We start from the raw sequence: 17822 nt of genomic DNA on the forward strand, positions 1-17822 counted from the left end.
TCTCTACACTTGTGGTGGTATCTCTGCAATCATAGTGGGATCTCTCTACTTGTGATGGGATCTTTGTACTTGTGGTGGGATCTCTGCACTTGTGATGGGATCTCTGCACTTGTGATGGGATCTCTGTATTCATGGTGGGATGTCTGCACTTGTGATGGGATCTCTGTACTCATGGTGGGCTCCTTCTACTTGTGATGGGATCGCTGCACTCATGGTGGGATCTCTGCACTTGTGATGGGATCCCTGCACTCATGGTGGGATCTCTGCACTTGTGATGGGATCTCTGCACTTGTGATGGGATCTCTGCACTTGTGATGGGATCTCTGCACTCAAGGTAGGATCTGTGTATTCATAGTGGAATCTCTCTACTTGTGATAGGATCTCTGCACTTGTGGTGGGATCTCTGCACTTATGGTGGGTTCTCTGCACTTATGGTAGGATCTCTATACTCATAGTGGGATCTCTCTACTTGTGATGAGATATCTACATTTGTGGTGGGATCTCTGCACTTGTGATGGGATCTCTGCACTCATGTTGGGATCTGTGTACTCATAGTGGGATCTCTCTACTTATGATGGGATCTCTGTACTTGTGATGGGATCTTTGTACTCATGGTGGGATCTCTGTACTCATAGTGGGATCTCTGCACTCATGGTGGGATCTCTGCACTTGTGGTGGGATTTCTGCTCTCATAGTGGGATCTCTCTACTTATGGTGGGATCTCTGCACTTGTGATGGGATCTCTGCTCCTATGGAGGGATCTCCACACTTGTGATGGGATCTCTGCACTTGTGGTGGGATCTCTGCACTTGTGGTGGGATCTCTGCACTCATGGTGGGATATCTGCACTCATGATGGGATCTCTGCACTTGTGGTAGGATCTTTGCACTCATGGTGGGATCTTTGTACTTGTGATGGTATATCTGCACTCATGGTGGGATCTCTGCACTCATAGTGGGATCTCTCTACTTGTGATGGGATCTCTGCATTTTGGGTTGGATCTCTGCACTTGTGATGGGATCTCTGTACTTGTGGTGGGATCTCTGCACTTGTGATGGGATCTCTGCACTTGTGGTGGGATCTCTGAACTTATGGTGGGTTCTCTGCACTTATGGTGGGATCTCTATACTCATAGTGGGATCTCTCTACTTGTGATGAGATCTCTACATTTGTGGTAGGATCTCTGTACTTGTGATGGGATATCTGCACTCATGTTGGGATCTGTGTATTCATAGTGGGATCTCTACTTATGATGGGATCTCTGTACTTGTGGTGGGATCTCTGTACTCATGGTGGGATCTCTGTACTCATAGTGGGATCTCTGCACTCATGGTGGGATCTCTGCACTTGTGGTGGGATTTCTGCTCTCATAGTGGGATCTCTCTACTTATGGTGGGATCTCTGCACTTGTGATGGGATCTCTGCTCCTTAGGAGGGATCTCTGCACTTGTGATGGGATCTCTGCACTTGTGGTGGGATCTCTGCACTTGTGGTGGGATCTCTGCACTCATGGTGGGATATCTGCACTCATGATGGGATCTCTGCACTTGTGGTAGGATCTCTGCACTCATGGTGGGATCTTTGTACTTGTGATGGTGTATCTGCACTCATGGTGGGATCTCTGCACTCATAGTGGGATCTCTCTACTTGTGATGGGATATCTGCACTTGTGGTGGGATGTCTGCACTTGTGATGGGATTTCTGCACTCATGGTAGGATCTCTGCACTTGTGGTAGGATCTCTGCACTTGTGATGGGATCTCTGCACACGTGATGGGATCTATGCACTTATGGTGGGATCTCTGCACTTGTGGTGGGATCTCTGCACTCATAGTGGGATCTCTTCACTTGTGGTGGGATCTCTGCACTTGTGGTGGGATCTCTGCACATGTGGTGGGATCTCTATACTCATGGTGGGATCTCTGCACATGTGATGGGATCTCTGCACTCATGGTGGGATCTCTGCACTTGAGATAGGATCTTTGCACTCATAGTGGGATATCTCTACTTGTGATGGGATCTTTGCACTTATGGTGGTATCCTTGCACTTGTGATGGGATCTCTGCACTCATGGTGGGATCTGTGCATTCATGGTGGGATCTCTACACTTGTGGTGGTATCTCTGCACTCATAGTGGGATCTCTCTACTTGTGATGGGATCTTTGTACTTGTGGTAGGATCTCTGCACATGTGATGGGATCTCTGCACTCATGGTGGGATCTCTGCACTTGAGATAGGATCTCTGTACTCATGATGGGATCTCTACACTTGTGGTGGTATCTCTGCACTCATAGTGGGATCTCTCTACTTGTGATGGGATCTTTGTACTTGTGGTGGGATCTCTGCACTTGTGATGGGATCTCTGCACTTGTGATGGGATCTCTGCACTCATGATGGGATCTCTGCACTCAAGGTAGGATCTGTGTACTCATAGTGGAATATCTCTACTTGTGATGGGATCTCTGCACTTGTGGTGGGATCTCTGAACTTATGGTGGGTTCTCTGCACTTATGGTGGGATCTCTATACTCATAGTGGGATCTCTCTACTTGTGATGAGATCTCTACATTTGTGGTGGGATCTCTGTACTTGTGATGGGATATCTGCACTCATGTTGGGATCTGTGTATTCATAGTGGGATCTCTACTTATGATGGGATCTCTGTACTTGTGGTGGGATCTCTGTACTCATGGTGGGATCTCTGTACTCATAGTGGGATCTCTGCACTCATGGTGGGATCTCTGCACTTGTGGTGGGATTTCTGCTCTCATAGTGGGATCTCTCTACTTATGGTGGGATCTCTGCACTTGTGATGGGATCTCTGCTCCTTAGGAGGGATCTCTGCACTTGTGATGGGATCTCTGCACTTGTTGTGGGAACTCTGCACTCATGGTAGGATATCTGCACTCGTGATGGGATCTCTGCACTTGTGGTAGGATCTCTGCACTCATGGTGGGATCTTTGTACTTGTGATGGTGTATCTGCACTCATGGTGGGATCTCTGCACTCATAGTGGGATCTCTCTACTTGTGATGGTATATTTGCACTTGTGATGGGATGTCTGCACCTGTGATGGGATTTCTGCACTCATGGTAGGATCTCTGCACTTGTGGTAGGATCTCTGCACTTGTGATGGGATCTCTGCACACATGGTGGGATCTATGCACTTATGGTGGGATCTCTGCACTTGTGGTGGGATCTCTGCACTCATAGTGGGATCTCTTCCCTTGTGGTGGGATCTCTGCACTTGTGGTGGGATCTCTGCACATGTGGTGGGATCTCTATACTCATGGTGGGATCTCTGCACTTATGATGGGATCTCTGCACTTATGGTGGGATCTTTGCACTTGTGATGGGATCTCTGCACTTGTGATAGGATCGCTGCATTCATGGTGGGATCTCTGCATGTGTGGTGAGATCTCTGCACTGATGCTGGGATCTTTGCACTTGTGGTGGGATCTCTTCACTTGTGATAGGGTCTCTGCATTCATGGTGGGATCTCTGCACGTTTGGTGGGATCTCTGCACTTATGATGGGATCTCTGCAAATGTGATGGGATCTCGGCACTCATGGTGTGATCTCTGCACTTGAGATAGGATCTCTGTACTCATGATGGGATCTCTGCACTTGTGGTGGGATCTCTGCACTCATAGTGGGATCTCTCTACTTGTGATGGGATCTATGCACTTATGGTGGGATCCTTGCACTTGTGATGGGATCTCTGCACTCATGGTGGGATCTGTGCATTCATGGTGGGATCTCTACGCTTGTGGTGGTATCTCTGCACTCATAGTGGGATCTCTCTACTTGTGATGGGATCTTTGTACTTGTGGTGGGATCTCTGCACATGTGATGGGATCTCTGCACTCATGGTGGGATCTCTGCACTTGAGATAGGATTATTGTACTCATGATGGGATCTCTGCACTTGTGGTGGGATCTCTGCACTCATAGTGGGATCTCTCTACTTGTGATGGGATCTCTGCACTGATGGTGGGATCCTTGCACTTGTGATGGGATCTCTGCACTCATGGTGGGATCTGTGCATTCATGGTGGGATCTCTACACTTGTGGTGGTATCTCTGCAATCATAGTGGGATCTCTCTACTTGTGATGGGATCTTTGTACTTGTGGTGGGATCTCTGCACTTGTGATGGGATCTCTGCACTTGTGATGGGATCTCTGTATTCATGGTGGGATGTCTGCACTTGTGATGGGATCTCTGTACTCATGGTGGGCTCCTTCTACTTGTGATGGGATCGCTGCACTCATGGTGGGATCTCTGCACTTGTGATGGGATCCCTGCACTCATGGTGGGATCTCTGCACTTGTGATGGGATCTCTGCACTTGTGATGGGATCTCTGCACTCAAGGTAGGATCTGTGTATTCATAGTGGAATCTCTCTACTTGTGATGGGATCTCTGCACTTGTGGTGGGATCTCTGCACTTATGGTGGGTTCTCTGCACTTATGGTGGGATCTCTATACTCATAGTGGGATCTCTCTACTTGTGATGAGATATCTACATTTGTGGTGGGATCTCTGCACTTGTGATGGGATCTCTGCACTCATGTTGGGATCTGTGTACTCATAGTGGGATCTCTCTACTTATGATGGGATCTCTGTACTTGTGATGGGATCTTTGTACTCATGGTGGGATCTCTGTACTCATAGTGGGATCTCTGCACTCATGGTGGGATCTCTGCACTTGTGGTGGGATTTCTGCTCTCATAGTGGGATCTCTCTACTTATGGTGGGATCTCTGCACTTGTGATGGGATCTCTGCTCCTATGGAGGGATCTCCACACTTGTGATGGGATCTCTGCACTTGTGGTGGGATCTCTGCACTTGTGGTGGGATCTCTGCACTCATGGTGGGATATCTGCACTCATGATGGGATCTCTGCACTTGTGGTAGGATCTCTGCACTCATGGTGGGATCTTTGTACTTGTGATGGTATATCTGCACTCATGGTGGGATCTCTGCACTCATAGTGGGATCTCTCTACTTGTGATGGGATCTCTGCATTTTGGGTTGGATCTCTGCACTTGTGATGGGATCTCTGTACTTGTGGTGGGATCTCTGCACTTGTGATGGGATCTCTGCACTTGTGGTGGGATCTCTGAACTTATGGTGGGTTCTCTGCACTTATGGTGGGATCTCTATACTCATAGTGGGATCTCTCTACTTGTGATGAGATCTCTACATTTGTGGTGGGATCTCTGTACTTGTGATGGGATAGCTGCACTCATGTTGGGATCTGTGTATTCATAGTGGGATCTCTACTTATGATGGGATCTCTGTACTTGTGGTGGGATCTCTGTACTCATGGTGGGATCTCTGTACTCATAGTGGGATCTCTGCACTCATGGTGGGATCTCTGCACTTGTGGTGGGATTTCTGCTCTCATAGTGGGATCTCTCTACTTATGGTGGGATCTCTGCACTTGTGATGGGATCTCTGCTCCTTAGGAGGGATCTCTGCACTTGTGATGGGATCTCTGCACTTGTGGTGGGATCTCTGCACTTGTGGTGGGATCTCTGCACTCATGGTGGGATATCTGCACTCGTGATGGGATCTCTGCACTTGTGGTAGGATCTCTGCACTCATGGTGGGATCTTTGTACTTGTGATGGTGTATCTGCACTCATGGTGGGATCTCTGCACTCATAGTGGGATCTCTCTACTTGTGATGGGATATCTGCACTTGTGGTGGGATGTCTGCACTTGTGATGGGATTTCTACACTCATGGTAGGATCTCTGCACTTGTGGTAGGATCTCTGCACTTGTGATGGGATCTCTGCACACGTGATGGGATCTATGCACTTATGGTGGGATCTCTGCACTTGTGGTGGGATCTCTGCACTCATAGTGGGATCTCTTCACTTGTGGTGGGATCTCTGCACTTGTGGTGGGATCTCTGCATATGTGGTGGGATCTCTATACTCATGGTGGGATCTCTGCACTTGTGATGGGATATCTGCACTTATGGTGGGATCTTTGCACTTGTGATGGGATCTCTGCACTTGTGATAGGATCGCTGCATTCATGGTGGGATCTCTGCATGTGTGGTGAGATCTCTGCACTGATGCTGGGATCTTTGCACTTGTGGTGGGATCTCTGCACTTGTGATAGGGTCTCTGCATTCATGGTGGGATCTCTGCATGTTTGGTGGGATCTCTGCACTTATGATGGGATCCTTGCACATGTGATGGGATCTCTGCACTCATGGTGTGATCTCTGCACTTGAGATAGGATCTCTGTACTCATGATGGGATCTCTGCACTTGTGGTGGGATCTCTGCACTCATAGTGGGATCTCTCTACTTGTGATGGGATCTATGCACCTATGGTGGGATCCTTGCACTTGTGATGGGATCTCTGCACTCATGGTGGGATCTGTGCATTCATGGTGGGATCTCTACACTTGTGGTGGTATCTCTGCACTCATAGTGGGATCTCTCTACTTGTGATGGGATCTTTGTACTTGTGGTGGGATCTCTGCACATGTGATGGGATCTCTGCACTCATGGTGGGATCTCTGCACTTGAGATAGGATCATTGTACTCATGATGGGATCTCTGCACTTGTGGTGGGATCTCTGCACTCATAGTGGGATCTCTCTACTTGTGATGGGATCTCTGCACTGATGGTGGGATCCTTGCACTTGTGATGGGATCTCTGCACTCATGGTGGGATCTGTGCATTCATGGTGGGATCTCTACACTTGTAGTGGTATCTCTGCACTCATAGTGGGATCTCTCTACTTGTGATGGGATCTCTGCACTTGTGATGGGATCTCTGCACTTGTGATGGGATCTCTGTATTCATGGTGGGATGTCTGCACTTGTGATGGGATCTCTGTACTCATGGTGGGCTCCTTCTACTTGTGATGGGATCTCTGCACTCATGGTGGGATCTCTGCACTTGTGATGGGATCCCTGCACTCATGGTGGGATCTCTGCACTTGTGATGGGATCTCTGTGCTTGTGATGGGATCTCTGCACTTGTGGTGGGATCTCTGCACTTATGGTGGGTTCTCTGCACTTATGGTGGGATCTCTATACTCATAGTGGGATCTCTCTACTTGTGATGAGATATCTACATTTGTGGTGGGATCTCTGCACTTGTGATGGGATCTCTGCACTCATGTTGGGATCTGTGTACTCATAGTGGGATCTCTCTACTTATGATGGGATCTCTGTACTTGTGATGGGATCTTTGTACTCATGGTGGGATCTCTGTACTCATAGTGGGATCTCGGCACTCATGGTGGGATCTCTGCACTTGTGGTGGGATTTCTGCTCTCATAGTGGGATCTCTCTACTTATGGTGGGATCTCTGCACTTGTGATGGGATCTCTGCTCCTATGGAGGGATCTCCGCACTTGTGATGGGATCTCTGCACTTGTGGTGGGATCTCTGCACTTGTGGTGGGATCTCTGCACTCATGGTGGGATATCTGCACTCATGATGGGATCTCTGCACTTGTGGTAGAATCTCTGCACTCATGGTGGGATCTTTGTACTTGTGATGGTATATCTGCACTCATGGTGGGATCTCTGCACTCATAGTGGGATCTCTCTACTTGTGATGGGATCTCTGCATTTTGGGTTGGATCTCTGCACTTGTGATGGGATCTCTGTACTTGTGGTGGGATCTCTGCACTTGTGATGGGATCTCTGCACTTGTGGTGGGATCTCTGCACTCATAGTGGGATCTCTTCACTTGTGATGGGATCTCTGCACTTGTGATGGGATCTCTGCACTCAAGGTAGGATCTGTGTACTCATAGTGGAATCTCTCTACTTGTGATGGGATCTCTGCACTTGTGGTGGGATCTCTGCACTTATGGTGGGTTCTCTGCACTTATGGTGGGATCTCTATACTCATAGTGGGATCTCTCTACTTGTGATGAGATATCTACATTTGTGGTGGGATCTCTGCACTTGTGATGGGATCTCTGCACTCATGTTGGGATCTGTGTACTCATAGTGGGATCTCTCTACTTATGATGGGATCTCTGTACTTGTGATGGGATCTTTGTACTCATGGTGGGATCTCTGTACTCATAGTGGGATCTCTATACTCATGGTGGGATCTCTGCACTTGTGGTAGAATTTCTGCTCTCATAGTGGGATCTCTCTACTTATGGTGGGATCTCTGCACTTGTGATGGGATCTCTGCTCCTATGGAGGGATCTCTGCACTTGTGATGGGATCTCTGCACTTGTGGTGGGATCTCTGCACTTGTGGTGGGATCTCTGCACTCATGGTGGGATACCTGCACTCATGATGGGATCTCTGCACTTGTGGTGGGATCTCTGCACTCATGGTGGGATCTGTGCATTCATGGTGGGATCTCTGCACTTGTGGTGGTATCTCTGCACTCATAGTGGGATCTCTCTACTTGTGATGGGATCTTTGTACTTGTGGTGGGATCTCTGCACTTGTGATGGGATCTCTGCACTTGTGATGGGATCTCTGCATTCATGGTGGGATCTCTGCACTTGTGATGGGATCTCTGCACTCATGGTGGGCTCTTTCTACTTGTGATAGGATCTCTGCACTCATGGTGGGATCATTGCACTTGTGGTGGGATCTCTGCACTCATAGTGAGATCTCTCTACTTTTGATTGGATCTCTGCACTCATGGTGGGATCCCTGCACTTGTGATAGGATCTCCATACTCATGGTGGGATCTCTGCACTTGTGATGGGATCTCTGGACTCATGGTGGGATCTCTGCACTTGTGATGGGATCTCTGCACTTGTGGTGGGATCTCTATACTTGTGATGGGATCTCTGCTTTTGTGATGGGATCTCTGCACTCATGATGGGATCACTGCACTTGTGGTGAGATCTCTGCACTCATGGTGGGATCCCTGCACTTGTGATGGGATCTCTGCACTCATGGTGGGATCTGTGCATTCATGGTGGGATCTCTGCACTTGTGGTGGTATCTCTGCACTCATAGTGGGAACTCTCTACTTGTGATGCTATCTTTGTACTTGTGGTGGGATCTCTGCACTTGTGATGGGATCTCTGCACTTGTGATGGGATCTCTAGATTCATGGTGGGATCTCTGCACTTGTGATGGGATCTCTGCACTCATGGTGGGCTCTTTCTAATTGTGATGGGATCTCTGCACTCATGGTGGGATCTCTGCACTTGTGATGGGATCCCTGCACTCATGGTGGGATCTCTGCACTTGTGGTGGGATCTCTGCACTTGTGATGGGATCTCTGCACTCGTGATGGGATCTCTGCACTCATGGTGGGATCTGTGTACTCATAGTGGAATCTTTCTACTTGTGATGGGATCTCTGCACTTGTGGTGGGATCTCTGCACTTATGGTGGGTTTTCTGCACTTATGGTGGGATCTCTATACTCATAGTGGGATCTCTCTACTTGTGATGAGATCTCTACATTTGTGGTGGGATCTCTGTACTTGTGATAGGATATCTGCAATCATGTTGGGATCTGTCTATTCATAGTGGGATCTCTCTACTTATGATGGGATCTCTGTACTTGTGGTGGGATCTCTGTACTCATGGTGGGATCTCTGTACTCATAGTGGGATCTCTGCACTCATGGTGGGATCTCTGCACTTGTGGTGGCATTTTTGCTCTCATAGTGGGATCTCTCTACTTATGGTGGGATCTCTGCACTTGTGATGGGATCTCTGCTCCTATGGAGGGATCTCTGCACTTGTGATGGGATCTCTGCATTTGTGGTGGGATCTCTGCACTTGTGGTGGGATCTCTGCACTCATGGTGGGATATCTGCACTCATGATGGGATCTCTGCACTTGTGGTAGGATCTCTGCACTCATGGTGGGATCTTTGTACTTGTGATGGTGTATCTGCACTCATGGTGGGATCTCTGCACTCATAGTGGGATCTCTCTACTTGTGATGGGATATCTGCACTTGTGGTGGGATGTCTACACTTGTGATGGGATTTCTGCACTCATGGTAGGATCTCTGCACTTGTGGTGGGATCTCTGCACTTGTGATGGGATCTCTGCACATGTGGTGGGATCTATGCACTTATGGTGGGATCTCTGCACTTGTGGTGGGATCTCTGCACTCATAGTGGGATCTCTTCACTTGTGGTGGGATCTCTGCACTTGTGGTGGGATCTCTGCACATGTGGTGGGATCTATATACTCATAGTGGGATCTCTGCACTTGTGATAAGATCTATGCACTTATGGTGGAATCTTTGCACTTGTGATGGGATCTCTGCACTTATGGTGGGATCTTTGTACATTTGATGGGATCTCTGCACTTATGATAGGATCTCTGCATTCATGGTGGGATCTCTGCATGTGTGGTGAGATCTCTGCACTGATGCTGGGATCTTTGCACTTGTGGTGGGATCTCTGCACTTGTGATAGGATCTCTGCATTCATGGTGGGATCTCTGCATGTTTGGTGGGATCTCTGCAGTTATGATGGGATCTCTGCACATGTGATGGGATCTCTGCACTCACGGTGGGATCTCTGCACTTGAGATAGGATCTCTGTACTCATGATGGGATCTCTGCACTTGTGGTGGGATCTCTGCACTCATAGTGGGATCTCTCTACTTGTGATGGGATCTCTGCACTTATGGTGGGATCCTTGCACTTGTGATGGGATCTCTGCACTCATGGTGGGATCTGTGCATTCATGGTGGGATCTCTACACTTGTGATGGTATCTCTGCACTCATAGTGGGATCTCTCTACTTGTGATGGGATCTTTGTACTTGTGGTGGGATCTCTGCACTTGTGATGGGATCTCTGCACTTGTGATGGGTTCTCTGTATTCATGGTGGGATCTCTGCACTTGTGATGGGATCTCTGTACTCATGGTGGGCTCTTTCTACTTGTGATGGGATCTCTGCACTCATGGTGGGATCTCTGCACTTGTGATGGGATCCCTGCACTCATGGTGGGATCTCTGCACTTGTGATGGGATCTCTGCACTTGTGATTGGATCTCTGCACTCGTGATGGGATCTCTGCACTCAAGGTAGGATCTGTGTACTCATAGTGGAAACTCTCTACTTGTGATGGGATATCTGCACTTGTGGTGGGACCTCTGCACTTATGGTGGGTTCTCTGCACTTATGGTGGGATCTCTATACTCATAGTGGGATCTCTCTACTTGTGATGAGATATCTACATTTGTGGTGGGATCTCTGCACTTGTGATGGGATCTCTGCACTCATGTTGGGATCTGTGTACTCATAGTGGGATCTCTCTACTTATGATGGGATCTCTGTACTTGTGGTGGGATCTTTGTACTCATGGTGGGATCTCTGTACTCATAGTGGGATCTCTGCACTCATGGTAGGATCTCTGCACTTGTGGTGGGATTTCTGCTCTCATAGTGGGATCTCTCTACTTATGGTGGGATCTCTGCACTTGTGATGGAATCTCTGCTCCTATGGAGGGATCTCCACACTTGTGATGGGATCTCTGCACTTGTGATGGGATCTCTGCACTTGTGGTGGGATCTCTGCACTCATGGTGGGATATCTGCACTCATGATGGGATCTCTGCACTTGTGGTAGGATCTCTGTACTCATGGTGGGATCTTTGTACTTGTGATGGTATATCTGCACTCATGGTGGGATCTCTGCACTCATAGTGGGATCTCTCTACTTGTGATGGGATCTCTGCACTTGTGGTGGGATCTCTGCACTTGTGATGGGAGCTCTGTACTTGTGATGGGATCTCTGCATTTGTGATGGGATCTCTGCACTCATGGTGGGATCCCTGCACTTGTGATAGGATCTCCATACTCATGGTGGGATCTCTGCACTTGTGATGGGATCTCTGGACTCATGGTGGGATCTCTGCACTTGTGATGGGATCTCTGCACTTGTGGTGGGATCTCTATACTTGTGAGGGGATCTCTGCTTTTGTGATGGGATCTCTGCACTCATGGTGGGATCACTGCACTTGTGGTGGGATCTCTGCACTCATAGTGAGATCTCTCTACTTTTGATGGGATCTCTGCACTCATGGTTGGATCCCTGCACTTGTGATGGGATCTCTGCACTCATGGTGCGATCTGTGCATTCATGGTGGGATCTCTGCACTTGTGGTGGTATCTCTGCACTCATAGTGGGAACTCTCTACTTGTGATGCTATCTTTGTACTTGTGGTGGGATCTCTGCACTTGTGATGGGATCTCTGCACTTGTGATGGGATCTCTAGATTCATGGTGGGATCTCTGCACTTGTGATGGGATCTCTGCACTCATGGGGGGCTCTTTCTACTTGTGATGGGATCTCTGCACTCATGGTGGGATCTCTGCACTTGTGATGGGATCCCTGCACTCATGGTGGGATCTCTGCACTTGTGGTGGGATCTCTGCACTTGTGATGGGATCTCTGCACTCGTGATGGGATCTCTGCACTCATGGTGGGATCTGTGTACTCATAGTGGAATCTTTCTACTTGTGATGGGATCTCTGCACTTGTGGTGGGATCTCTGCACTTATGGTGGGATCTCTATACTCATAGTGGGATCTCTCTACTTGTGATGAGATCTCTACATTTGTGGTGGGATCTCTATACTTGTGATAGGATATCTGCACTCATATTGGGATCTGTGTATTCATAGTGGGATCTCTCTACTTATGATGGGATCTCTGTACTTGTGGTGGGATCTCTGTACTCATGGTGGGATCTCTGTACTCATAGTGGGATCTCTGCACTCATGGTGGGATCTCTGCACTTGTGGTGGCATTTCTGCTCTCATAGTGGGATCTCTCTACTTATGGTGGGATCTCTGCACTTGTGATGGGATCTCTGCTCCTATGGAGGGATCTCTGCACTTGTGATGGGATCTCTGCATTTGTGGTGGGATCTCTGCACTTGTGGTGGGATCTCTGCACTCATGGTGGGATATCTGTACTCGTGATGGGATCTCTGCACTTGTGGTAGGATCTCTGCACTCATGGTGGGATCTTTGTACTTGTGATGGTGTATCTGCGCTCATGGTGGGATCTCTGCACTCATAGTGGGATCTCTCTACTTGTGATGGGATATCTGCACTTGTGGTGGGATGTCTACACTTGTGATGGGATTTCTGCACTCATGGTAGGATCTCTGCACTTGTGGTGGGATCTCTACACTTGTGATGGGATCTCTGCAAATGTGGTGGGATCTATGCACTTATGGTGGGATCTCTGCACTTGTGGTGGGATCTCTGCACTCATAGTGGGATCTCTTCACTTGTGGTGGGATCTCTGCACTTGTGGTGGGATCTCTGCACATGTGGTGGGATCTGTATACTCATGGTGGGATCTCTGCACTTGTGATGTGATCTATGCACTTATGGTGGAATCTTTGCACTTGTCATGGGATCTCTGCATTCATGGTGGGATCTCTGCATGTGTAGTGAGATCTCTGCACTGATGCTGGGATCTTTGCACTTGTGGTGGGATCTCTGCACTTGTGATAGGATCTCTGCATTCATGGTGGGATCTCTGTACGTTTGGTGGGATCTCTGCACTTATGATGGGATCTCTGCACATGTGATGGGATCTCTGCACTCATGGTGGGATCTCTGCACTTGAGATAGGATCTCTGTACTCATGATGGGATCTCTGCACTTGTGGTGGGATCTCTGCACTCATAGTGGGATCTCTCTACTTGTGATGGGATCTCTGCACTTATGGTGGGATCCTTGCACTTGTGATGGGATCTCTGCACTCATGGTGGGATCTGTGCATTCATGGTGGGATCTCTACACTTGTAGTGGTATCTCTGCACTCATAGTGGGATCTCTCTACTTGTGATAAGATCTTTGTACTTGTGGTGGGATCTCTGCACTTGTGATGGGATCTCTGCACTTGTGATGGGTTCTCTGTATTCATGGTAGGATCTCTGCACTTGTGATGGGATCTCTGTACTCATGGTGGGCTCTTTCTACTTGTGATGGGATCTCTGCACTCATGGTGGGATCTCTGCACTTGTGATGGGATCCCTGCACTCATGGTGGGATCTCTGCACTTGTGATGGGATCTCTGCACTTGTGATGGGATCTCTGCACTCGTGATGGGATCTCTGCACTCAAGGTAGGATCTATGTACTCATAGTGGAATCTCTCTACTTATGATAGGATCTCTGCACTTGTGGTGGGACCTCTGTACTTATGGTGGGTTCTTTGCACTTATGGTGGGATCTCTATACTCATAGTGGGATCTCTCTACTTGTGATGAGATATCTACATTTGTGGTGGGATCTCTGCACTTGTGATGGGATCTCTGCACTCATGTTGGGATCTGTGTACTCATAGTGGGATCTCTCTACTTATGATGGGATCTCTGTACTTGTGGTGGGATCTTTGTACTTGTGGTGGGATTTCTGCTCTCATAGTGGGATCTCTCTACTTATGGTGGGATCTCTGCACTTGTGATGGGATCTCTGCTCCTATGGAGGGATCTCCGCACTTGTGATGGGATCTCTGCACTTGTGGTGGGATCTCTGCACTTGTGGTAGGATCTCTGCACTCATGGTGGGATATCTGCACTCATGATGGGATCTCTGCACTTGTGATAGGATCTCTGCACTCATGGTGGGATCTTTGTACTTGTGATGGTATATCTGCACTCATGGTGGGATCTCTGCACTCATAGTGGGATCTCTCTACTTGTGATGGGATCTCTGCACTTGTGGTGGGATCTCTGCACTTGTGATGGGATCTCTGTACTTGTGGTGGGATCTCTGCACTTGTGATGGGATCTCTGCACTTGTGTTGGGATCTTTGCATTCATGGTGGGATCTCTGCACTTGTGGTGGGATCTTTACACTTGTGATGGGATCTCTGCACATGTGGTGGGATCTATGCATTCATGGTGGGATCTCTGCACTTGTGGTGGTATCTCTGCACTCATAGTGGGATCTCTACTTGTGATGGGATCTGTGTACTTGTGGTGGGATCTCTGCACTTGTGATGGGATCTCTGCACTTGTGATGGGATCTCTGCATTCATGGTGGGATCTCTGCATTTGTGATAGGATCTCTGCACTCATGGTAGGATCACTGCACTTGTGGTGGGATCTCTGCACACATAGTGAGATCTCTACGTTTGATGGTATCTCTGCACTCATGGTGGGATCCCTGCACTTGTGATAGGATCTCTGTACTCATGGTGGGATCTCTTCACTTGTGATGGGATCTCTGCACTCATGGTGGGATCTCTGCACTTGTGATCGGATCTCTGCACTTGTGGTGGGATCTCTATACTTGTAATGGGATCTCTGCTTTTGTGATGGGATCTCTGCACTCCTTATGGGATCACTGCACTTGTGGTGGGATCTCTGCACTCATAGTGAGGTCTCTCTACTTTTGATGGGATCTCTGCACTCATGGTGGGATCCCTGCACTTGTGATGGGATCTCTGCACTCATGATGGGATCTCTGCACTCATGGTGGGATCTGTGTACTCATAGTGGAATCTCTCTACTTGTGATGGGATCTCTGCACTTGTGGTGGGATCTCTGCACTTATGGTGGGTTATCTGCACTTATGGTGGGATCTCTATACTCATAGTGGGATCTCTCTACTTGTGATGAGATCTCTACATTGGTGATGGGATCTCTGTACTTGTGATAGGATATCTGCACTCATGTTGGGATCTGTGTACTCGTGATGGGATCTCTGCACTTGTGGTAGGATCTCTGTACTCATGGTGTGATCTTTGTACTTGTGATGGTATATCTGCACTCATGGTGGGATCTCTGCACTCATAGTGAGATCTCACTACTTGTGATGGGATATCTGCACTTGTGATGGGATCTCTGCACTTGTGATGGGATTTCTGCACTCATGGTAGGATCTCTGCACTTGTGATGGGATCTCTGTACTTGTGGTGGGATCTCTGCACTTGTGGTGGTATCTCTGCACTCATAGTGGGATCTCTGTACTTGTGGTGGGATCTCTGCACTTGTGGTGGGATCTCTGCACTTGTGGTGGGATCTCTGCACTCATGGTGGGATATCTGCACTCATGATGGGATCTCTGCACTTGTGGTAGGATCTCTGCACTCATGGTGGGATCTTTGTACTTGTGATGGTATATCTGCACTCATGGTGGGATCTCTGCACTCATAGTGGGATCTCTCTACTTGTGATGGGATCTCTGCATTTTGGGTTGGATCTCTGCACTTGTGATGGGATCTCTGTACTTGTGGTGGGATCTCTGCACTTGTGATGGGATCTCTGCACTTGTGGTGGGATCTCTGAACTTATGGTGGGTTCTCTGCACTTATGGTGGGTTCTCTATACTCATAGTGGGATCTCTCTACTTGTGATGAGATCTCTACATTTGTGGTGGGATCTCTGTACTTGTGATGGGATATCTGCACTCATGTTGGGATCTGTGTATTCATAGTGGGATCTCTACTTATGATGGGATCTCTGTACTTGTGGTGGGATCTCTGTACTCATGGTGGGATCTCTGTACTCATAGTGGGATCTCTGCACTCATGGTGGGATCTCTGCACTTGTAGTGGGATTTCTGCTCTCATAGTGGGATCTCTCTACTTATGGTGGGATCTCTGCACTTGTGATGGGATCTCTGCTCCTTAGGAGGGATCTCTGCACTTGTGATGGGATCTCTGCACTGTGGTGGGATCTCTGCACTTGTGGTGGGATCTCTGCACTCATGGTGGGATATCTGCACTCGTGATGGGATCTCTGCACTTGTGGTAGGATCTCTGCACTCATGGTGGGATCTTTGTACTTGTGATGGTGTATCTGCACTCATGGTGGGATCTCTGCACTCATAGTGGGATCTCTCTACTTGTGATGGGATATCTACACTTGTGGTGGGATGTCTGCACTTGTGATGGGATTTCTGCACTCATGGTAGGATCTCTGCACTTGTGGTAGGATCTCTGCACTTGTGATGGGATCTCTGCACACGTGGTGGAATCTATGCACTTATGGTGGAATCTCTGCACTTGTGGTGGGATCTCTGCACTCATAGTGGGATCTCTTCACTTGTGGTGGGATCTCTGCACTTGTGGTGGGATCTCTGCACATGTGGTGGGATCTCTATACTCATGGTGGGATCTCTGCACTTGTGATGGGATCTCTGCACTTATGGTGGGATCTTTGCACTTGTGATGGGATCTCTGCACTTGTGATAGGATCGCTGCATTCATGGTGGGATCTCTGCATGTGTGGTGAGATCTCTGCACTGATGCTGGGATATTTGCACTTGTGGTGGGATCTCTGCACTTGTGATAGGGTCTCTGCATTCATGGTGGGATCTCTGCACGTTTGGTGGGATCTCTGCACTTATGATGGGATCTCTGCACATGTGATGGGATCTCTGCACTCATGGTGTGATCTCTGCACTTGAGATAGGATCTCTGTACTCATGATGGGATCTCTGCACTTGTGGTGGGATCTCTGCACTCATAGTGGGATCTCTCTACTTGTGATGGGATCTATGCACTTATGGTGGGATCCTTGCACTTGTGATGGGATCTCTGCACTCATGGTGGGATCTGTGCATTCATGGTGGGATCTCTACACTTGTGGTGGTATCTCTGCACTCATAGTGGGATCTCTCTACTTGTGATGGGATCTTTGTACTTGTGGTGGGATCTCTGCACATGTGATGGGATCTCTGCACTCATGGTGGGATCTCTGCACTTGAGATAGGATCATTGTACTCATGATGGGATCTCTGCACTTGTGGTGGGATCTCTGCACTCATAGTGGGATCTCTCTACTTGTGATGGGATCTCTGCACTGATGGTGGGATCCTTGCACTTGTGATGGGATCTCTGCACTCATGGTGGGATCTGTGCATTCATGG

Source organism: Lissotriton helveticus, chromosome 10, assembly GCF_964261635.1.
Source record: "Lissotriton helveticus chromosome 10, aLisHel1.1, whole genome shotgun sequence".
Lineage (NCBI taxonomy): Eukaryota > Metazoa > Chordata > Amphibia > Caudata > Salamandridae > Lissotriton > Lissotriton helveticus.